Genomic DNA, 25,451 nt, shown 5'->3' with positions numbered 1-25,451 from the left:
GATCAGACAGATTCACAGCCGAATTCTACCAGAGGTACATGGGGGAGCTGGTACCATTCCTTCTGAAACTATTCCAATCAATAGAAAAAGACAGAATCCTTCCTAACTCATTTTATGAGGCCAGCATCATCCTGATACCAAAGCCTGGAAGAGACACAGCAAAAAAAGAGAATTTTAGACCAATATCCCTGATGAACATCGATGCAAAAATCCTCAAGAAAATACTGGCAAACCGAATCCAGCAGCACATCAAAAAGCTTATCCACCATGATCAAGTGGGCTTCATCCCTGGGATGCAAGGCTGGCTCAACATATGCAAATCAATAAACGTAATCCAGCATATAAACAGAACCAACGACAAAAACCACATGATTATCTCAGTAGATGCAGAAAAGGCCTTTGACAAAATTCAACAGCCTGTCCTACTAAAAACTCTCAATAAATTAGGTATTGATGGGACATATCTCAAAATAATAAGAGCTGTCTATGACAAACCCACAGCCAATATCATACTGAATGGGCAAAAACTGGAAGCATTCCCTTTGAAAACTGGCACAAGACAGGGATGCCCTCTCTCACCACTCCTATTCAACATAGTGTTGGAAGTTCTGGCCAGGGCAATTAGGCAGGAGAAGGAAATAAAGGGTATTCAATTAGGAAAAGAGGAAGTCAAATTGTCCCTGTTTGCAGATGACATGATTGTATATCTAGAAAACCCCATTGTCTCAGCCCAAAATCACCTTAAGCTGATAAGCAACTTCAGCAAAGTCTCAGGATACAAAATTGATGTGCAAAAATCACAAGCAGTCTTATACACCAATAACAGACAAACAGAGAGCCAAATCATGAGTGAACTCCCATTCACAATTGCTTCAAAGACAATAAAATACCTAGGAATCCAACTTACAAGGGATGTGAAGGACCTCTTCAAGGAGAAATACAAACCACTGCTCAATGAAATAAAAGAGGATACAAACAAATGGAAGAACATTCCATGCTCATGGATAGGAAGAATCAATACCATGAAAATGGCCATACTGCCCAAGGTAATTTGTAGATTCAATGGCATCCCCATCAAGCTACCAATGACTTTCTTCACAGAATTGGGAAAAACTACTTTAAAGTTCATATGGAACCAAAAAAGAGCCCGCATTGCCAAGTCAGTCCTAAGCCAAAAGAATAAAGCTGGAGGCATCACCCTGCCTGACTTCAAACTATACTACAGGGCTGCAGTAACCAAAACAGCATGGTACTGGTACCAAAACAGAGATATAGGCCAATGGAACAGAACAGAGGCCTCAGAAATAATGCCACATATCTATAACTATCTGATCTTTGACAAACCTGACAAAAACAAGCAATGGGGAAAGGATTCCCTATTTAATAAATGGTGCTGGGAAAACTGGCTAGCCATATGCAGAAAGCTGAAACTGGATCCCTTCCTTACATCTTATACAAAGATTAATTCAAGATGGATTAAAGACTTACATGTTAGACCTAAAACCATAAAAACCCTAGAAGAAAACCTAGGCAATACCATTCAGGACATAGGCATGGGCAAGGACTTCATGTCTAAAACACCAAAAGCAATGGCAACAAAAGCCAAAATTGACAAATGGGATCTAATTAAACTAAAGAGCTTCTGCACAGCAAAAGAAACTACCATCAGAGTGAACAAGCAACCTACAGAATGGGAGAAAATTTTTGCAACCTACTCATCTGACAAAGGGCTAATATCCAGAATCTACAATGAACTCAAACAAATTTACAAGAAAAAAACAACCCCATCAAAAAGTGGACAAAGGATATGAACAGACACTTCTCAAAAGAAGACATTTATGCAGCCAACAGACACATGAAAAAATGCTCATCATCACTGGCCATCAGAGAAATGCAAATCAAAACCACAATGACATACCATCTCACACCAGTTAGAATGGCAATCATTAAAAAGTCAGGTAACAACAGGTGCTGGAGAGGATCTGGAGAAATAGGAATGCTTTTACACTGTTGGTGGGAGTGTAAATTAGTTCAACTATTGTGGAAGACAGTGTGGTGATTCCTCAGGGATCTAGAACTAGAAATACCATTTGACTCAGCCATCCCATTACTGGGTATATATCCAAAGGATTATAAATCATGCTGCTATAAAGACGCATGCACCGTATGTTTATTGCGGCCCTATTCACAATAGCAAAGACTTGGAACCAACCCAGATGTCCAACAATGATAGACTGGATTAAGAAAATGTGGCACATATACACCATGGAATACTATGCAGCCATAAAAAATGATGAGTTCATGTCCTTTGTAGGGACATGGATGAAGCTGGAAACCATCATTCTTCTCAGCAAACTATCACAAGGACAAAAAACCAAACACCGCATGTTCTCACTCATAGGTGGGAATTGAACAATGAGAATACTTGGACACAGGAAGGGGAACATCACACACTGGGGCCTGTTGTGGGGTCGGGGGAGGGGGGAGGGATAGCATTAGGAGATATACCTAATGTTAAATGATGAGTTAATGGGTTCAGCACACCAACATGGCACATGTATACACATGTAACTAACCTGCACGTTGTGCACATGTACCCTAAAACTTAAAGTATAGTAAAAATAAATAATTAATTAAACAACAACAACAACAAAAAAGTAAAATGTTTTGTAAGGTGCTTTCAATTTTGACACTCCCTTTAAAAACATTTGGCAGTATACGCAGTGTGACCCAGCAGAACACGCCTCTCTCCTTCTCCTTCCCTCCCTCCCCCATGCTTGCACGTATTCACACAAACACAGGAGTGCATATGCATCTGTGAGTGGGCATATTAGTGGGGATTTTAATGTTTTCTTTAATCTGCTCTACTCTCCTCTGTCTGCCTAGGAGATACCTTCTCTTCCTGGAAGGCCTAAGTCAAAAGTCACATGTACCTGATGCCTTTGCTCACACTTCCTCCCACAGAATAATTCATAGCTCAAATTCTAGCCCCAGAGAACTAACTCCGTGCATTTGGCCCTTCTAGAACTTTCTGCTTTGTAGTTTCTTGTTTGTAGTCTCTGTCTCCCTGGGGGCAAAGACTGTTGTGGGTATTGTATTGTCTAGCAAGCCCAGCCTCCACTGAGCTAATTGTCACGTGCATACTAGGTCCCCACAATGCTTACTAAATCAAATAAAGCCTTTTGAAACTGCCCTGATGGCTTTCTTGCCTGCCTCTTGCTTCTCTGAGTAACTACAGTCAGTTGAAAAAAAAAAAAAAAGAAGTTCCTTTTTTTGGCCATCATGCTTGTTTTATTATGTATCAGTTTTCTATTGCCATGTAACAAATTATCACAAACCTAGTGGCTTAGAAAAACATACATTTATTATCTCACTGTTTCTGCAGGTCAGGAGTTGGGGTATAGCTTAACTGAGTCCTCTGTTCAGAGTTTCCCAAGACTGCAATGAAGCTGTTAATTAAGCAATATCCTCACCTCATCTGGGGAAGAACTCTTTTCCCAACTCATTCAGGTTGTTGGCAGGACTCATTTCCTTGTGGCTATAGGACTGAAAGCCCTGGCTTTTTGCTGGCTGGAGGCTGTTAGGTCCTGGAAACCTAAAGGTCATTGATTTATAGTCGTACCTACAGTGAAGTCTACATGAAATTGTGCTCATTGAGGAAAATAAAACTGGATAGTATTTGATTATTTGGAACCTTAGGAATACCTAAATTCAAGTTCTGGGTCTCTCTATTCACACATGCATACAGATTCTGTGATGCTGAGGAAATTGGTTACCCTGTTGGTGCCTCAGTTTCTGTCTGTATGCGCAACAGAGGACTTTCCTATGACAAGCTTTGTTTATTTTTAACTTTTATTTTCAGTTCAGGGGTACACTGCTGGTTTGTTAAATAGGTCAACTTGTGTCACAGGGGTCTGTTGTACAGATTATTTCATCATCATTGAGCCTGGTACCTATTAGTGATTTTTTCTGATCCTCTCCTTCCTCCCACCTTCCAATAGACCACAATGTGTGTTGTTCCCCCTCTCTGTGTCCATGTGTTGTCATCATTTAGCTCCCACTTGTAAGTGAGAACATGTGGTAGTTGGTTTTCTGTTCCTGTGTTAATTCGCTAAGGAAAATGGCCTCCAGCTCTATCCATGTCCATGCAAAAGGCATGATCTCATTCTTGTTTATGGCTGCACAGTATTCCATGGTGTATACGTACCACATTTTCTTTAGCCAGTCTATCATTGGTGGACATTTAGATTGATTCCAGGTCTTTGCTATTGTGAATGTGCTGTAATGAACATACATCTGCATGTGTCTTTATGATAGAATGATTTATATTCCTTTGGGTATATAACCAGTAATGGGATTGCTGGGTTGAAGGGTAGACAGTCTTTGAAGAAATACATTTAGTATATTCAATCACTTCAGTTCTGTGAATAGCATAGTCAGTCTTGAATACTGCCTCTGCCACTTCCTGTCTGAGTGACCTTGAACAAGTTATTTATCATCCCTGAACTTTAGTCGCCTCATCCTTAAAATTGAGACAATACTGGTGCTTGCCTCATAGGATTGTCAAGAGTAGTAAAGGAAGATGTTTAAAGTGACATACAAATATCTGGCCCATAATGGGATGCCTAGCACAATAAGTATTAGCTATTATTATTGTTATTTAAAATTTGGGGTTGTGGTGCATGTTACCCAGGCCTCAGGGAGGATGGGCGGAGTCTGGGTAGGCTGTCTGAAGACCTGAGTTAAGAAATATAATATTTTTCACTCTGACAGGTGTCTATTTCTCTATAAACCTCGGCTTGTTCCCAGTCTTTAAGGTGTGTGTGTGCGCAGGGTAGTGGTGGGTGGGGGGGTGGTTGGTGTTTGAAAATATGAGGAGTGGATGACAAAGGGAAGGAAAGGAGAAGATGGAAGAAGTTCCCTAGAATGGTTCAGCCCCACTCTGAAGTGGAAGCATGTTGTTAAAACAGCCCACCCAGAAATGGGGAGCACGTGGCTCCTGCTCACCTGCCTTCTTGGGAAGCTGGAGAAGCCAAAGTCACTTTTTATTCTCATTGCTTGGTTAGGCTCTGTTTTTAAACCTAGGGGTTTATCTTTCACTGTGGCTTAGTAGAATCGTATTTTCAGATCATTGGGACAGGCCTGGAGGACAGAAAGCCTGATTTTCATGGAAGCAACTCCCAGTAGTTGATACATTTATTGCCACTCATGGAAGGATGCATGATATTCATTGTGTCCTGTGTAATCCGCAGTTTAGAACTGGACTGCTGGGCATGGTGGCTTACGCCTGTAATCCCAGCACTTTGGGAGGCTGAGGCAGGTGGATTACCTAAGGTCAGGAGTTTGAGACCAGCCTAGCCAACATGGTGAGACTCCTTCTCTACTAAAAATGCCAAAAAATTAGCCAGGCATTGTGGTGTGTGCCTGTAGTCCTAGCTACTTGGGAGGCTGAGGCAGGAAAATCACTTGAACCTAGAAGGCGGAGGTTGCAGTGAGCCGAGATCATGCCACTATACTTCAGCCTGGATGACAGAGCGAGACTCTGTCTCAAAAATAAAATTAAATAAATAAATAAGTAGAACTGGACTGCCCAGTGTTCTACCCTCAGTGTCCCAGTGTCCCATCCATTTAACAGGTAGCATTATGGTAACAAATAACAATGCTACCTGTTAAATGAGCGTCTTCCATGGTAAAAGAGAAGATAATAGTTTGGGCAGTCATTCTTGAGCAATTTTGAAGTGACAGGTAATGCAGTTGCTGAACATCAGACTGACCAACGTGTGTGTTCTCTGCACATCTGTCTCTGGTAACTGCATGGCCATCAGCAGATTAGTAAATGTCCCTGTAGGTGGTAGGCAACACTGACTCGTCCTCATTGTCCTATTAGTTTAAAGATATTAATATTTCCATCAGAGTTTATTAATATTCTCCTCTATTTACAGTGCTCTACTGCTATGAGGAATTTTTTTTTCAATGAAAACTGAACATCCAACTTTTTATTTGAAATTTCCCAAATGTTGAATGTTGGCAACCAATTCAAAAAAATAAAAACAGGATTTGGGCTAACTGAAACATGCCTGCAGATTGTGTAGCACCTGTGAACTGCCAATTTGCAATCTCTTTCTTATGGCTTTGCCTGGTGGCCCAGGATGGTTTGTATTTTCTTGGCATGGACTAAGAAGTGATACTGACCTGTCACTCCTAACAAGGGCCCAGCAGCCTGATTTCACCAGCAGACCAATTTGTGGGGATTGTGAAGTTCTGATTTGAGTTACCTGTGGGTCTTTCCATTGCCAGAACTCCATGGAACTAAAGGGTTGATGCTTGTCCAAAATGTGTCACTGACTAACTGGAGAAATATGAACAATTGTGTCGAGGTATCAGATGTGTGCAACTTCATGCTGGCTCTGTGGTCCCTGTGCTATAAAGACAAATCTCTTGTTTGGTGGCTCCCACTGGTGCTTTCAGAGGCTGCTGAGCAGAGAGTCCCTTGGTAACAATACCAAACAATTATGAGGCTTTGGCAGTAGGATAATGCTAGGTAAGGTCAATGCTGTGCTTGTCTGGCCCTCTCCTAAACAATCTGAACTTGGGTTCTAGAATTGAAATGCCGATTAGCACTTGGAAAATATGTTAATTCTATAATTAGACAACAGTTAGAATTTAGTTTTAGCAAAGAACAAATGACCACTGTTCTACTATATGCTTTTGTTGCAGCTAAATTGAGTTATGTAACTCCATTACTAACAAGATATATTCTACATCTATACAGTAAAACTGAATCAGGTAGAGTCCCGGTAGGGAATACATGACACAGTCAAAGGGGTGATTGAATGTAGTGTAATGAAGGGACTAGTTATAAAGATTTGGTCAGGGCTAAGGCAAACCAACAAGAAATGGTGAAGCAGGGAGCAATTCCCACTCTTAGACATGAAGCAATCAGGGAAAAAGTGATTTACAGGAAAAAGCAGCTATCATTCCTAGTAGAGGAACATCCATTGGGAGTTGTGGCCTTAGTAGAACACAACCACTGTCAACCATGGCCCAGGGGAGTGACCTCTCTTTTGCCTCCAGTCTCCTTTCAGTGCCCTACAATGGCCAATCCCAACCAGCAAATAAGTACAGTTCATTCGGTGTTCAGAGATCAGCCTTTAGTAGAATAACAGGTGGAAAAGGATGGAGAATGAGTGTAAAGGGGAAAATGGGGAATATCTAGCACACCTTGCAAACTCTTAGGAGAAGCTATGTTTTAGTCCATTTTCTATTGCTATAACAGAATATCTGAGACTGGATAATTTATAAATGGTAGAGGTTTATTTTGGCTCATGGTTCTGGAGGCTGGGAAGTTAAAGATCTGGCAGCTGTCTCTGATCCACTTCTAGTGACAGCCTTGTGTTGCACCATAACATGACAGAGAAACCAAAGGGGAAGTTGGCATGCAAAAAGGGCAAGCATGAGGGGCTAGGCTTATAACAACCCGCTCTAACAAGAACTAACCTGGTCTCATGAGAATGAGCTCAGTCTCTCGAGAAAGGCATGAATTCATCTTAAAGACCTACTCACCTCTTAAAGACCTCATTTCTTAAATGTACCACTCTCAATATTGCCATACTGTGACCAAACCTCAATATAAGTTTTGCTGGGACCAACTATATTGAAACCACGCCATGCTCTAATCACAGCATTTCCCAGGTGGCAATTTCAGCTTGTTTCCAATGGGCATTAGGAAATACATTCCATAATAATTAGTAATGTATAACTTCTCTAAAAAAGAAAAGAGAGGGAAAAGAGGTTGAATCCAAGTTATAGAACGCTGATCATGAGATTTCTACGTGTTTTCAAAGAATGCATTTGGAGTTGTTAGAGTGAATGGTGGCAGCAAAATCCGGAGTCACAGTCTCTGACATCTACCTTACTTTACTGTGTTTAAAATAATGTTTTTGTTTTGAATGGGTTTTAAATCATGGACACATTTTGCAGATCACCACAGGTCTCACCATTCCCTAATGCTACACTCAGTTCTTTATGTTATGGTCTGGCTGTTGGACACCCTTGAGTTTGTGACCTTAAATCTAAACTTCAGAGGAGTGGTTCTCAGTGTGTGGTCATTATTCCGTGGGAACTTGTTAGAAGTGCATATTATTAGAGCCCACTTCAGGTATCCTGAATCAAAAACTTTGGAAGTGGGGCCAAGCAAATTGTTTTAACAAACCCTCTGGGGATTCTGATGCTTGCCGAAGTTTGAGAATCATAGCTCTAGAATTTGGGACGCTTATGACCCCATCATGTAGAGCACATTCATCTCTGGATCTGTAGCCTTCATATTTCTTCACTCACAGTAGCTACAAGCTTGATATTATGACTCACGTCCTTTAGGAAACTGACTTCTATTATCAGTAGGGTTGGATTGCTTCTTACTAATTACTGCTACAGTTATTTATTGGCTTGCAATCATTGCATTGCCAAGACCAAATTAAAAGGTTTATAAAAGATGGAAGTAGAACCTAAAGTCAATAATGTTGACTTCTCTAGGTTGAGCTGGAAAAATATTCAGATAAATATGTGCTGAGAACTCTAAAGCTTGAGAGCATGATCCGTCAGGCATGAGGAAGACACAGGAGCGGTGCCTCCCAAACAGTAATGAGACCCTTAGCAATAAAAGGGGTCCTCTGGGTTCCTGTTCAATGCTGCCCCCAGGCTGTAATACCAATGATTAGTTGCGTACCCCACAACTCATGATTGATTTGGAGGTGACTGAAAGAGCAAGGATTATGACAGTGATTGCGTTACCATGGATAAGTCATTTGACTCTGTAAATTTGAGTCTGTATAAAGAAAGACCTGAAAGGGTTGCTCCAATATTCGTAACTCTATTCGCATGGTCACAGGATTGGTCTGCCTAATTTAATTTTGGGTGAAACTATTGTCTAAGTTCATCTACAGTGCAGAAGAAATGGAACAATCTAGACTGGCAAATGTCATCAGCCAAGTGAATGCATTAGTTTTCTACTACTGCTTAACAAATGATCCCAAAATATGTAGCTTACAACAACAAATATTTATGATTTTACAGTTTCTGAGAGTCAGGAATTTAGGAGTAAGCTTCACTGAGGGTTTCTGGCCCCAGGTCTCTTATGAGGTTGCAGTCAAAATGTTTGAAGGCTTGACTAGGTTGGAGGACCTGTTTTCAGACCCACTCATGTTGGCGAGAGCCTTCAGTTTCTTGCCATGTGGGCCTTTTCTCAGAATGCTCACAATATGACAGCTGGCTTCCCCCAGAGCAATGCTCTGATAAAGAGCTTGAGCAACAAAGACAGTGTCTTTTATAAGCTAATCTCAAAAGTGCCATGCCATCATTTCTGCCATATTTTATTGATCACGCAGACCATCTCACATGGTCTCCTCCTCTGTCTCCTGGTGTTCATGCCCTTATGTGGACCCCATGTGACCACACAAGGGCATGAACATCAGGACACAGAGATTATGGGGGCCATCTTGGTCGCTAGTGACCACAGTATACCACGTAGCTGCTGATGGATTGTTTGAGGAAGCGTGATGGAAGCAGATGTCAGAACAGCTGTGAACTGTAAGTGTAGATCCAGCAGAAGCCTGTCAAGAGCCAAAGCTTTTTTGCTAATTGTGATACTGTTGAATCTATTCCAGATACTACGTTTTGTTGTTTTATTTGTATACTACTGCAACATTGTGGGTCAGTTCTATGTGCATAAACATGCATTTCTGCAAATGTTCACCAGCCAAAAACACTTTGCAAATCACATTTCATCTGCTATTTTTAAACCATGCCTGTTTCCTCTCGTGGAGTCTCATTTTTCTAGGATGCTCAAGTATATTTGGTAACCACTCACAAATAGATATGCAAGTCAAACCAACACATATCCTCCAAGCATTTGCATGTTAGTATAACTGAACAGAGACCCACAGCTCCTCATATTTCTTGTGAACCTGTCTCGGTGATTTGGGATTGAATTGGTGGGTACTCATTTGCACAACTGTGCTTCCAACTAACTAGCTCATAACTTCTTGCTTCTTTGGCAGGCTTCTTGTAGCTACCTTTTAATTTTTACACCAGATCTGCTCTGTCATAAAAGTAATCTTTAAAAATGATTATATTACCAAAACATTTTACTTTTTTTTGAGGAGGTAAAGTTTATTAAGCTAAGACACTAACTGTAATTTGTCCTCACGTCATTTTTTAAAATTATGTACATAACGATGGTGAAAGCTGAAGTACAACCCTCAGCTATATATCCTTTACAGAGGAAGAATTAAGGTCGTAATTAAAAACATGGGCTCTGGGACCACATCACCTAGGATTAAATCCTAACTGTTATTTACCATCTATGTGACCTTGGACAAGAAACTTTACCCTCTGTGCCTTGGTTTCCTCATCTATAAAGTGGGAATGCTAATAGTAACTATTCCTCTGTGTACCAGTAACTGGTACACAGAGAGCACTGGCCGCTTTCTATTTAATTTCTATTTCTGTTTAATTCTGACTGCTCCCTTTGAGGTCTCTGCGTGGCACAGATGTAGGAACTAGTTCATTGTAGGAACTTAAAAACTCTGACTGCTGAGACCTCAGGGACACTTCCCTGGCCTAAGCTATCTGCATGTGTTCTTTTTTTCCTTGCTGCAGACTCCAGGGACTCAGCCTGCTTTCCTTTCTTTAATCACTGTCACCACCTCCTCTGTCCCTTGGGATTCCTTTTCACATGTGACCAACTAGAGAATGAGCAGCCTCCAGTCTTTGCTGTCCTGGAAACCAGGCATACCTTTCTTCCTCATTTTGAGTTCCCTTAGTAATTAGACAGGGGAATAGTCCCACGCCTGGGAAAGTAGAAAACTGAAGGAATCTTTCTGAATTCTTCTGATTTAAGACCCACTAGGGATAGTGCCTTGGCTTTCCTAGACAATGATATCTGGGACCCCAGCCAACCTTATCTTCTTTCTTTCCTAAGGGTGACTGTGGGACCCTCTCTTTATCTCCTCTTTTTTCTCTCTGGGTCTTGCTGACTTCTTCCCACTCGAAGGCTCTATTTCTAAATCTATAATCCTAAAATGTTCAAATGTGGGAACAAGGGGTGTAGTGAGTCTATTCCTTCACTAGAAATATATATTGTCTATTTTGTGCTAGATACCGTTTTAGGATTTGTTGGCCTTCCTTCTTTGCATTTGGGGCTGGAGTGATTTAGACAGGTGACATCCATATATCTATAGAGCATTGCCTACTGAGTCATGATTTTCAGCATTTCTCCAAAGAACCTTGGCAATGAGAGCCATATCTGGTTTTAAACTGGATCTCAGTTTAGGAATTGGTGTTTGAATTGGAAATCCATGATGTGCTGTTATATTTAAAAACAGAGTGGTCAGAAAGTCCCTTGGAACTTGACAGATTAATAGCTCCTCTTTTATGTCTGCTATTTCATTTTCACTAAAGGAACTTCTTCATTCTCTAATTAATTGTTGAACATCTCAAATATATGCAAACCTGGAAAGAAATTTACTGTAGACCTGACAAAAACCACTGTCACTGTGACAAGCACTGAATAAAAGTTGTTTCCACACAGATATTTCCATTTGATAAGGAAGCACTTAAAATAATGGATTGGAACATTTAGAAAGCTTACATATTTGGCATCAGTTTTATTAATAAAGTATTATGAAAAATATTTCATATTATATCATAGCTAACTGCTTCTCTGAAAAATAGCATGAATTTTCTGTTTATAGAGTCTTTCATCTGAGACTCTGAGCGTATTTAATGGATGTTAAGTTACCAAACACTCGTATCAGATGACACTAAATCATAACTATGCTCTCTATTTTGAAGAATAAAAATGAAATCACCAGGGAGAAAAGCAACTTGACTGAGTTTCCATAGTCATAATCATCATAGCTACTTATTGGGTGTTGACTATGTGTCAGGCACACTGTTGACATGTTTTATGCACATTCTCATTTGATTCTCAAAATTATTCTGTGAATAGGCACAATAATCGAGACTCAGAGAGGTTAAATCACTTCCTCAAAGTGACACAGTAACTTACCAACTTTATACCACTATCATATCAGTGGTAAACTAGTGACAAACACAGAACTAAAATCTTTCTCTTTAGGCACCTTTCCAATCCGAGGTTTCTTTATCTAATTATTTTAGAATGCTTAGAAACCTCAAATGCTTAGAAACCCCAGAATAATGATTCATCCACCAATATTACTGTGCTAAGTAAACCATAGTCAGGGCCTGATTTCTGAGTTGGGGCTGCAGTCTGTGTAGAGAATAACCATCTGCCTCACCTCATAGTATAAACTTTCTACAGCTGCACAGAATCTCACGTGCGATTCAATTTGTGGCACAGTGGAGAAAAGCAAGGGCCGGCACAGGATCCTAGATTTTGGGGGAAATGATGCATGCATGGTATTGTGACAGTCTTTCTAGCAACGTTTACTGTGAGGTGGTAGGGTAAATTATGTCATGCCAGAAATAAAAAATATCACTAATGGCCATGTGCTGGGCTAACATAGGAAGTTCATGAAAAGAATAAATAGACCCATAGCATGAGATGGCTCTCAGTTCCAATGTAAAGCTTAAATTGATGTATCAGGATCAGTGCTGGAAAGTTATGCTCAACACATTCTAGCAGAGACAGCATCCTAAACAAGATTAAAGCCCAGAAAAAATAGGACTAAAAAGCCACAGTGGGAGTCTCATGCCCTTTCCTCTTCCATCTCCCAAAACGGGAAGGATAGAGGGCAAAACATACACTTGAAAGCTGGCTCCTATGAGAAAGACCTGGACAGAGGGAAAGTCAAGGAAAGCAAACATAAGGCATTTGAGTCAAAAAGATCCAGGTGATGACTGAACTTGTGTTTTCTGACTCATGGACAGCTTTGGTGTCTCATCTAAACTGAACCTTGATTAAAGACCTGCCATGTGTAAGTGCCTATGCTCAGTGCTTGGAGGAAACAGATATGTATATTCCTTACAGTCCATGCTATCTAATAACAAAGACGTAATGTACAAATGGATATACTCATGATGGTGACAGTTGTGTTAAATTATTTACACTCAGAATATCACAGAAGCACAGATCGGGGAGGATAAATTCTTACTGGGGGAATTGACTAGGATTTGGTATATGTCACTGGGGCAAGGGATGCTAAGCAGAAAGGATAGTAATAATAGAGGCACAGACATAGAAAGTTTAAATATAAATACATGTGTATTATATAGGTGTACTTGCTATGGGCCAGTTGCTATTAGGTGTTAAGGTATGTCCTGTTATCCCCACTTTACAGAGAGGATGCTGAGCACATAGCTAGTGAGAGGTGGAGCTGGGATTTGAACCTACATCCTTTAGCTAAAGAACTTCTATCCTTAACTGCCATGCTACCTAAAATCTGAGTAGATTTCTGGTAGAACTCTGAGTTCCTATAGTAACAAGCCATCAGGATTTTTACATGCAAGTAATCTAAGGTAACTAATTTAGAGTTTTAATGTCCTCTGAGCACATATATGTGTGTACATATATGATGTGTGTGTGTGTGTGTGTGTGTGTGTATATATACTCTAAGGACGTGTGTGTGTGTGTGTGTGTACACACACATACGTATGTGTGTCCTTAAGCATATATGTGTGAGTGTGTGTGAGGGGTGTGGGGGGCTCCTGGCTCCTTTCTCATAGGAGCCAGTTTCCAAGTATGTGTTTTGCACTTCATCTCCCCCTTTTGGTAGATATGTACACACACACACACACACAACACACACACACACACACACGAAACCAGTAGCCTTATGTGGTTAATATGCAAGATGGGAAGGGGAGTAGTAGAAGATGGGGCTGGCAGGGCAGGTAGGGAAGAGATGGAGCAGAGCCTAGGGCAGTCTGTGCTGGGATGTGCAGCATTTGCTCTGGAGGGAAGGGCAAGTTCCCAAAACTTGCCCAGGAGGGTGACAGGATGAGCCTTGTGATCCTGGCAGCAGCCGGGAGCAATGTCTCTTCCTGTACTCCTCAGGAATGCGTCTCATGGATTATGAGACTAGACGATCACACATATCAGGATATAGATGAGTGGGAGGAGAGATGCTAAAGGGATAACCATGCTAACCTAGGAAAACGGTGATTTGTAAATTTTGGCAATTTATTAGGAGTGACAAATGAGAAATGACACTGTTGGTAATTGGTCGTGAGTCATGACACTTGAGCCCGAAGTGAGAACTGCCAGAGTAGTGTGAGTCTATAGGTGATGAGAACGAGAACTAAGAAAGGGTCTTGGGAGCCTGAGGTGCAAGCCTTGGCAGAAACACAGCTCTGGGTGAGGTGGCACTACAAGGCCTAGAAGGGGACAGGAGCGTAAGCATGGAGCCGCAGTGCTGGGTGGTACAGGCACAAGCTTTATAGGGCACCATTTGTGAATGGCATCCCCTAGAGTGACACCACACACCTCCCGCTACAGCTCTAACTGTCCTCCCCTCATTGCTGTGTTGCACAATTCTGGGAGTGATGGGAAAAGACTACACAGTTCTGAGGACACGGAAGCCTGAACTTAGGTACCTTAGACCATGTGGGTATAAGCATCCTGTCTTGTTGCTCTGTATCTTTCTCAGTCTATGCACAGTAAGCTTTATAGGAACAGACACCATCTTGTTCTCCTCCACAGCACTCAGCGCAGTGCCTCCCACCTCCCCAAACAGAGCATTCAATCATTTGGTGAATGTCATGAGCTTCTAGAAAAAGATTATTTATAATTTATTTATTTTTTACTTTGTATTTTTTTTAAAAAAGGAAGGACTGATTAGGGTGAAAAGAATAAACAGACCCATAACATGAGATGGCTGTCAGTTCTAAGTAGAGTGGTGGTTCAGCACCAGCTCAACCCTTCAGATACACAGTAAAGAATGCACTCAGTTGAGGGTGACTCTAAGACGGTGGAGATATTTCCACAACGGTTCAAGGGAAGCTCTGAAGAGTCACACCACCCTGGAGTACAGAATCAAAAGCTATGACACACCTTAAAATATCCTAATTGGAGGCATGCGGGCTTCGTCAGCACACCTTTAAGCTAGGGTGCTGGACACCCAGAAGCACCCCCTTCTTTACCAGCTTCCTATAATGGGTTGAATTATGTCCCCCAATGTTCATATGTTGAAGTCCTAACTTCTAGTACCTCAAAATGCAACCATACTTGGAAACTAGTTTGTTGCAAATGTAATTAGTTAAAGTAAGGCCATACTCATGGATGTGGTAAAAAAACTATGCTACATTGCTGGTGGGAATGTAAACTAGTACAACCATTATGGAAAACAGTATGAAGGTTCCTTAAAGAACTAAAAGTAGAACTACCATTTGATCCAGCAATCCCACTATGGGTATCTACCCAGAGGAAAATAAGTAATTTTATAAAAAAGACACTTGCATACGCATGTTTACAGCAGCACAATTCACAGTTGCAAAAATATGGAACCAGCCTAAATGTCCATCAACCAATGAGTGGATAAAGAAAATGTGGTATATATACTCTATGGAATACTACTCAGCCATAAAAAAAGAGTGAAATAATGTCTTTTGCAGCAACCTGGATGGAGTTGAAGGCCATTATTCTAAGTGAAGTAACTTAGGGGTGGAAAACCAAATATCGCATGTTCTCACTTATAAGTCAGAACTAAGCTGTGAGGACACAAAGGCATAAGAATGATACAATGGACTATGTATTGGATACAGTGTATACTGCTTGGGTGATGGGTGCACAAAAACCCCAGAAATCGCCACTAAAGAACTAATTCATGTAACCCAAAACCACCTGTTCCTCAAAAACTATTGAAATAAAATACTTGAACTATGAAAATAAATAAAACGAACCCATACTGGATGAGTAGAATGGGCAGCTAATGCAATGTGACTGGTGTCGTTATAAAGGGAAAATTTGGAAACAGACATGCACACAAGTAGAGCACCATGTGAAGATGAAGGCAGGGGTGGGGGTGAAGCTTCTGCAATCAAGGATTGCCAACAAACCACCAGAAGCTAGGGGAGCAGCATGGAATAGATTCTTCCTCACAGCCCTCAGAAGGAACCAACTGTATCAACACCTTGATCTTGGGCTTCTGGCCTCCAGAAGTGTGAGGCAATACATTTCTGTTGTTTTAAGCCACTCCGTTTATGGTGCTTTATTACAGCAGCCCTAGCAAACTAACATGCTAAGCAAGAGAGACTCCAGCCCTGATAAGGTGGCCACCTCTGCAGGATCTCTCTTCTGCACAGTGGCAGCAAACACCACCTGCTCCCTGGCATATCTTACTTCAGATCAACATTTTCAGGACTATAACCATGCTTGACTGGGAACCTAAATAATTTTGTGTTTCTGACAGTTGTTTTAAAATCTAAATTTGTGATGGTGATAGAAAGTACATCAAAGACCCAGAGCTGAGTTGCTCTTCCTACAAGGTTGGACACTGAGTCAACAGCTTGGGTAGTGGCCCCTGGGCTCCCCCAACCCGCCAACCAGTGATTCTCTCCACATTAATCTCTGGTGTAAAGTGAGTGATAACACAGACTCCATTATTCCCCAGGCACTTGCTTCTTTAGCGGTGGAAATATCCTTGGTTTTGCCTGGGTCTTCTCTTTGAAATAGTCTCCCTTGTCAATTTTTTCCCCAGTGAGATTTGACTGTTCTTGGTACACTGAAGTAGTCTTTTATGCCTCATTTTATTGGGCCTAGCAGGATATTGCAAGCACTTCAGGGCAGTGATTCTGCTGTTATTTCTTCTCTGAAGCTCCAATACACTGAACATATAATTTATTTAATAGTAACTATTAAAGACCTTGTAAAGTAATCCTTGTAAATGCCTTGTGACTTTTGTGTTGTGGAACTTCCAAAGGAATATGTACCTGAGGTTTTTTAATACATTGAAGGCAAAGGCTTCTACAGTCTGAAGGGGTTGCTTGTAACCTAAAGAAGTTACTCAGTGGAGAGAGATGCCTGATGGAAAAGAGCCAAGCAGAATCATCCATGCTACGGCATCAGCACTAAATAAAAGAAGAAATTACTGCTTAGTTAAACTGTTTTGGATTAGAATTGATTGCAAGATGAACCATCAGCTTTGGTTCAATATCCACAAATCATCTCCCCTCTTCCTCTCACACTTATACTTCCAGAGCCTCATCAGAGAAGAGATTTGTGTACATTTTAGCATAAGTCAGGATTTTTCACACTCTGCACTGTTGACATTTTGTGCAAGATAGTTCTTTGTGTGGGGGTTATTATCCTGTTAGATAGTTCTTTGTGTGGGGATTATTATCCTCTGCATTGTAGGCTGTTTAGCAGCATCCCTGGCCTCTGTGTGCTAGATGCCAGCAGCACCCACCTCCCAGTTATGACAACCAAAAAGCATCTCTGAACATAGCTCAGTGTCTCCTGAGAGCCAAAATCATCCCTTGTTCAGAACCACTGATCTGAATGAGAGAAGAAATTTGCTCCAAAAAGTATTGATTTTTTAATTCCTCCTGGGACAAAATGAGGACCCATCATAGTTGGATTTTAGTTGCCATGAGCAGGTATCCGGCTTAAACATTGCTAGGGAAACTGGAGGAGCCAAGAAAGAGCTCAGAAAGCTAGCATGCCTGTCCATGGGGTTTCTTATTATTTCTTGTTTCTGGTTTATTGATAGTCATTAAAATTCTAGCTCTACAGAGTTCAGAATTGAGCTTGCAGAAAGCTTCTGAAAATTCTAGTCTTTTCGATACTTATGTATTTGATTTTGCCTACTTAAGACATGAAGTTAGATCACATTCCATTTAAAATTCATGTTACAGGCTGAGACTCCTGTCTGCCTGTTGCCAGGATGTCTGTCTTTCCTCTTGGAGCTTCTTTCCTGGGTGTCCTCCAGGTACCCTAGGATGCCTCCATGATCTAGTGGGTCAGTCCTTTTTATTACCCCTTAAGCTGAGGAGGCCGGCTTTACCCACTGAGGCTTCCCTGCCCTCTGGCTGTTGCTGCTGTGGAGTCATACTGAGCAGTCCTGTGTGGGCTCCCACCCACTGCTCTGCCTCTGGTAAGGGTGCCATTGGACAGAGGAGGATAAACGTTTCTCACTCAGTATTTCACTCTCCTCTGGTCCCTCCAGCCGTTTTAGCCCTGGAAGCTCAGAACTACAGAACTGTAGGTAAACGGAGCTCTCAGTTCACACACACACACGCTCACTCACAGAGACATTTTCCCAAGCCGCAGCCATGGAGCTCAAATGACCAGTCTAGAAAGTGCTACATCAGCTCCACCCTGTGCCTGGCTGTAGGAGGGCCTCTGCTCTCCTCATGCTCAAAGAGCCAGTCCTGGTTCCTCTTGCTTCCTGTGTGGTGGGGTTACTCCTCAGAGGTGGTTCTTTGGAAACTGAGGACTCTCCGTATCTGTGACGGCTGCTGTACCTCGCCTGTCCCCAGCACTGCCAAGGAAGGGGATGACATCAGACATCACTAGCGCTGAGGGCACTGGCTGGGCTTCATGGGGCTGGAGGCAGTCTACCCCCACCACCAACCCACTTCACTCCCCAGGATGACTCAATTCTTGGTAGTCAGAATCCCTCACTGGAAACTCCAGTAGGTCATTACCAAAGTAAAAATGTCTGATGTTGATATGTTTGGCAAGCTTTGGGCATTTAGTCCAGTCAAAGCATTTGTTCATTTAATCAGTCAGTCAACTGACATGTTTTGAGCACCAGCTGTGTGTTAGGTCCCGATCTAGTAGTGGACAAGACTGACAAGCTCTCTGTCTTCATGAGTTTATATCCTAAAGGGAGAGGGAGGCACTATACCAGTGAACACACTGATGAGGAAAATGGTTTGGGATTGTGATATCAGCCTAAATATTAAAGGAAATAAATGGAGTAATGTTATGGAGTATAACTGAGGGGATAGCTACTTTAGATAGGGTGTTTGGGGAAGGCCTCTCTTAGAAGGTGGTATTTGGTCTGAGACCTGAAGGATTACAAGTTCCCAGCCATGCCAGGAGCTGAGGAAGGGTTCCAGGCACAGGGAACAGCACATTCTAAGGCCTTGATACATGAACAAACTTGGCCAGTTTGATAACACTACCCAGAACCAGTGAGTGAAAGAAGGAGCGCCATGAGGCTGACCTGGAGGGGTGGGGAGGGATGGACCACAGAGGACTTTGTAAGCCTAAGGAAAGAGTCTGGATTTAACTGCAGCAAAGGCCATTGAAAAGATCTAAGCAAGAGAATGGTATGATCTAACTGCCATTTTTAAAAGACCACACTCCGGCTGCTGTGTGAAGTATAGGTGAAAGGAGGGTCTGGAGGCAGAGACCCATTAGCAGATTATCGTAGTGGGCTAGGCTGGACATGACAGAGGTATGAATTAGGTGACAGACGAAGAGATGGTGAGAAGTAGATGTAGTTGAGGTGTGTTTTGGGCAGAATCAATAGAACTTGCTAATGAATTAGATGACGGGGGTGTGGGAGAAGAATACTAACTGGTTGGATGGTGATGCTATTTGTTGAGATGTAAATGTCTGAGGAGAGAAATATTTGGGAGTGAGGAAAATAACACTTTCTGCTTGAAACATTTTTAAGTTTGGGGTTATATTAAATATTCCAGTAAGGGTACCAAGTAGAAAGCTGGATGTGAGATATTTTGAGCTGCGGGAAAGCCAAGGCTAGAGACAACTTGGAATGATCAGCCTATGGGTAATATTAAATCCATAGGCCCGAATGAGGTCTCTCAGAGGAATGAGTAAGATTAGAGAAGGGACCCTGGACCAGACCTCGGGCGCTCCAACATTGATGATCAGGTGGAGAAGTCACATTAGAAAAGCAAACTAAGAAGGAACTGTTGGGGAAGTAGGAACTCCAGGAGGATATGGTATCCTGAAAGCTAAGAGAGGTGAGTGTTTAAAGACTGAAGGAAAGGTCCAATACACCCAGTGCTTCTGAAAGGAAAGGGAGATGAAGGAAGGCATTGAGACATGTGTGCATATCTGAGGCTGCAGGGCACAGGTAGTGTTTCTTACCCACCTGTCCCAGAAAAACTTTTGAAATATCAAACCTCTGAATTCAGTATTGAGTCATCAGTTCTCTTTGGTAAATTTTGGGGGATTTGGTGATTTGCTTTTAAGTAGGGCAACAAAAAAGATATATTCATTCATTTTGCCAACATTACCTAGTGCCCATCTCATGCCAGCCACTAGAAATACAGTGGAGAAAAATAGATGTGGCCCATTTCCATAGTCTGTGACATGCTGTGGTTGGCAGAATAATGACCCCTCAGAGATGCCACATTGGAATCCCCTAAACCTGTGGACGTGTTACCTTACATAGCAAAAAGAACATTGCAGATGTGAATAAATTAAGGATCTTGAAGAGGAGAGATTTTCCTAGATTATCTGCATGTGCCCAAGGTAATCACAAGGTTCCTTTATAAGAAGGAGGCAGGAGGGTCAGAGTCAGAGATGGAGATGTGAAGACAAAAGCAGGGGTGATAGGGGATCATGAGCCAAAGAAGGCAGGCAGCTTCTAGAAGCTGGAAAAAGCAAAGAAAATGTTCTCCCCTGGAACCTCCAGAAGGAATGTAGCCCTGCCAATCAATTTTAGACTTCTACCACCAAAACTGCGATATAATAAATCTGTGTTGTTTTAAGCCATTCTGTTTTGGTAATTTGTTACAGCAGCAAGAGGAAACTAATACAAAAGTGAAGCACATTAGCACACAAATAAAGGGAGTAATTATAAATTGGGACACAAGCTATGATGTGAAGGAAAGGAAAAGGTGTGAGAAGTCTCCACAGAGGAGCTGATTTAGGTTAAGGAATCAGGAAGGTGTCTCTGAGGAGTGATCTTAAGCGCCACTTGAAAGATGATGAGAAATAGGTAGGCAGACAAAGAAGTGAACAGCAATTGTGCAGACAGGAAGGAAGGACAGAGATGAGGCCTGGGTAACTGGAGCAGAGTGAGTGAGTGGTAGGGTTGCCAGATTTAGTAAATAGAAATACAGTGCATACAGTTCAGTTTGAGTTTCAATAAGCAATAAATCATTTCTAGTATAAGTCTATGCAATATATTACCTGTATTTTATCTGGCAGCTAATGTGAGAGAGAGTGATTCTACAAAGATCAGGTCACGCAGGGTGTTGCTGAAGAGCTTGCATAAAGCTTAGATTTTATTTTTCACAAAGAAACAAATATGCTTTGTACACACTTCTTAAAAGCTCAGTTTCCTTTCTCCTTTTTAAGAAAGGTCCATAAACCATCCATATTTATAGTTTTAATTGAAAAATTAAGAAAAGGGGAGAGGGATATAGTTTTGCGGAGAAGCCTCTCAAGCTTATTCTTGAAACAGCCACTAGTAATTCACTGCATGTGGCATCTAAACTGAAACCCACTGCATGTCATTGAATCTCAGATTTTAAGGCACATAAATGTGTTATGTAGCTCTAAGAAAAAAAACAGCAGTAAACTATGACATATTGTTTTCATATTGTTTTGAATTCTTTAATGTTTATTTGAAATTGCTCTTTTAGGCTTCTTTAAATATAAGGTGTTAGCAGCTATCTCTCCTGGTTTTTAAAAATTATTTTGTTTCAGATTAACTGTCTCTGTTGTTAACACACAAACAGTTAAATGCCCAAATCATACAAATTACTCATCAATTCCATTTTTGAGGTCCATATTTTCCATGCTGTAACATCCTCTGTGCCATCAAGAATGATGATGATGTATCGTTCCTTCAAATAATGCTCTATGATTGCCTTCAGAATTTTTTCCGAGTTTTTGACACCTGAGGTATAATATCTGATGCTGGCATTTAAAAAAATCTTGCCAGAAGTTATTGTCACAGTAAAATCAGAACTAGACAATAGTGAAAACACTAAAAAGACATTTGGGAACCATAGCAATACGGGAAGAGACTTCCACATGAAACAGCTCAATTCTGAATAAAGCACCGGCAAGTGGAAATTTTAAGTCAAAGAGCAGAGAGAGGGTCTATGGTTGGAAAATTAATAAGAGGAACCATCAGGGTAGCGGGGATTCTGGCTAACCAGCCTAACAGGATTCTTGCTGAGGACAGGCCGGGGTGATCAGACATCGCCTGGAAGATGGTAGAGGATGAGGAACTCAATTACATATTGAGGATGATCAGGTGTGAAGGATGAGGATTCTGGTTAAAGCGACTTAGCAGGGTTTTTTCTAAAACTGGATTTTATAAGGAAGAACATAGATGGGTCTAGGAAAAGGTTCAGGAGCCTAACCAAAGTTTGGTCATGTGAAGAATATTTTTCAGTATCAATGGAAGCTTTTCTGACAAGGCCAGGATTCCTATTTCTTCCTCAGATAGTCCTTATAAATAAATGGCTTATGGACTGAAACATCAAGGGATTGAAGTTGTCCAGTAATGCCACCAGGAATTACAGTGAAGTTCACACATTCCAAGACAACGGCCACGTGGCTAACAGTGATTGTAAGACACTGTTAGCTCTAAAACAAATTTTTATTTTGAAGGTTGCTAGACTTTGAAAAAATCTGTATCTCATAAAATATGGTGTTTGCCATTACTAGGATAATCTTTTATATTCCAATAACTATAATCTTGTGGAAAAGCAAAATGATCACCTAAGCACAAGTTAATTTGTTGTTTATATAAAATCATCCCTGAAAGAGGAGTGTTTTTTTTTTTTTCCACTAGCTCTCGGTCTTCAGTGTAAACCCCTTCATCAACAATGGAAAGAGTTAAACATAGAAAGAAATGGTGATTGCAACCACGGTTAATTAGGAGTTTGTCTAGATAAGGTTAAAAATCACCTCCCCATCTCACCTTAGCACGTGGCCTTATTGCTATTTTATTTATTAATGGGCAACTGTGGGACAAAGTTATAAAATAAGGCAATTAAACTCTAATGAATCTCTAGGGTCAAGCAATCCAGATTTGCAGATATTCTAGAAATAGAGAGTATATATTTGTGTTAATGCAATGGATATTTGTATTTATAGATTAGAGTTGATTGTGCAATCCCCAATAGTACATCCAGGTAACTCAATCTTTAATAATTCCCAAATAACGGCTTTTAGGTAAACAGACTTGTAAGCCTAGAAGTTACTTATACCCACCTCTCTTATGACTATGCTATTCATCAGTGAATCCAGACAGGTGAGTGTTGCTTATCTTCATAAATATGTCTGTGCAAGGGTAAATTATTGCCTATTAATAAAAAGTATTCTAGGTAATAGCTGCAGTGTAATAGCTGTTCTATGTAATAGCTGTAGTGTTAAAACTTTTATAAATTTTGTTTCCTTTTACTCTAAATTAAATCATGTTTTAATGGTACTATGAAACATTGACATTTAAAAGCATTACAGCATGAATCATTTTCTAATAGAATCACTTCCTAGTTTATCCATTTTGTGGTTTTGGAGGTTTAAGTCTTGAGTTTTCTTAAAATAGGTCATGACTTTAGCAGGCTAATTTCAAATCTTCAGCTAGAAAGTGTACCTAGATTTCCTCTCTTGTTATTTTTGGGGGTGTTTCTGTTTTATTGGGTTTTGCTGACTAGGGTCATCCAGTCTAACTCTCTCATCTTAAAGATGAGGAAACTGAGGCCTAGAGGAATTAGGTTCACCTGGCAATGCCAGTCTCTGGCATCTTATTCTGGGGCTGTCTCAGTTGGCTTTGGTAAGATTTTCAGTGAAACTGAGAGACAATGTTGTTTATCATAGGCTTATTTAAAAGATACACCATTTTAAAGTTAGCATGTTTATGATCATCTTTCCTCTGAGTAAATAATTAGGATGCAATAGGTGCTTCTGATATTGAATAGAAAAAGGCTTACATTTTATAAATGATTATCTTTGCTTTCTCTCTAAGGCTAGTTAGTGTTTGTTTATAGAACAACTGTTTCTTTATAACATTGTATTGATTTTCACTTTTGTGTGGTAATGCTTTCTAGCAAGAAAAATGAATTGTTAAAAAGACCAGGAAACCATTATATTGGTATGCAGAGTCAGCCACTATTTATCAATTTATTTATAGTTCATATAAACTTATATTTTCTATCATTTTGTAAAGTTCATGCTATATCAATTGCCTTCAATCAGATCTATATGAGTTCTATTTTTATGTTAATATTGTTCGTAAAATTTAAGCTAATTCTTTTCTCATCTCAAGTGGCTTTAAGGACTGAACATAAAAAGTGATTATCTTTTCTAAGTGCTATTTTGACAGAGATAATCTATATAAACAAAACTTATGGAAATACGTTATCCAAAATGATATATCAGGGCTCTGTGTGACTATACTTGCTGTATAACCTCAGTTATTTTACTTAACTTCTCTGAGTCTCAATGTTTTCATTCATAAAATGGAGATAATGCCTCATTGAATAAGGAACAAATACAATATCCTTTTCAATGCTCTTGAAGTACTATTTGGCACATGTAAAAAGGTGTTGCTGGAATTTGTTCAGTGTAGGAGACTTGTATCAAAATAAAACAGGGGAGTCACTCTGAGTCACAATTGAAGAGGTACAAAACAGCTCTAAGTCTGCAATTGGTTCAAGCCCCATGTGTTCTCTCGGCTTGAAGTTTTTATACATTTTCTTTTTCCTTTCTGAAGTCTAAAGGAATTCTGTATCTCTTTTTTGTCAGTACCTTTTGTGATTAGGAATTAGATGGATAGAAATGGATTCTTTATCTTTCCTCTATTCAGTGGGGATTTACAGAATTTTGGTTGCCAGTACGTTGGAAACACTATAAAGTCAAGATGTTGGAACACACAGATCCTCCTGGAACATTTACAGCATATTACAGAAGATAAGGAAACCAGCAGAGACCACTGGAGAGAAACTTTAACCCTCTCTTCCCTCTTGTGCCTGCCTTTCTAGATTAGGGACCAGGTCATTTATTATGGGATATAAGTTGTGATATTCAAAGGAAGATATTGTATTGAGAGGAGAGGAGAAATTTTTAATGTAGAAAAAGGGGGAGGTCTTTGTTGGCTTTGAAGAAAAGTTTGTTTCGTGAAACTAAAATTGAGATAATGACCACACATGACCATGATGTTGATGGGCACCATGAGCTAAAAAGAATTTCTTACGGTTATCCTGGACAGATCAGCCCATGTTTTCCCTTTATTACTCCAAACATCAGTAAGGCCCAACTTCCTAAGGCAAAAGTTTTGCTCCATAAATTGTAGTAGTTAGATATACTAGTAGACTCATGATTAGTAGACCTATGCACTAGTAGACTAGTAGACTTAGACAATTGTCACTTATGGGATAAAGTGGGGTGAATACCTTGTCCTCTGCCACATCACCTAATAAAGTACTGGGCCCCTCACCAAGAAAGCAATAATGTCCTGGAATTATTTTGATATGGAATTATGGGAGCTTCACTCTGAGATATTTTAAAATTATATCTGGCACTAATGAAACAA

General features: G+C 40.5%; 1 protein-coding gene across 2 annotated transcripts in view; it reads left to right on the top strand.

The window, feature by feature from the left end:
• SLC35F4 (solute carrier family 35 member F4) overlaps positions 1–25,451 on the top strand; it is a 304,653-nt gene that overhangs the window by 209,976 nt on the left and 69,226 nt on the right. The window lies entirely within an intron of this gene.

Source organism: Pongo pygmaeus, chromosome 15 (genome assembly GCF_028885625.2).
Source record: "Pongo pygmaeus isolate AG05252 chromosome 15, NHGRI_mPonPyg2-v2.0_pri, whole genome shotgun sequence".
Classification (NCBI taxonomy): Eukaryota; Metazoa; Chordata; class Mammalia; order Primates; family Hominidae; genus Pongo; species Pongo pygmaeus.
This window is presented reverse-complemented; position numbering and strand designations above follow the sequence as displayed.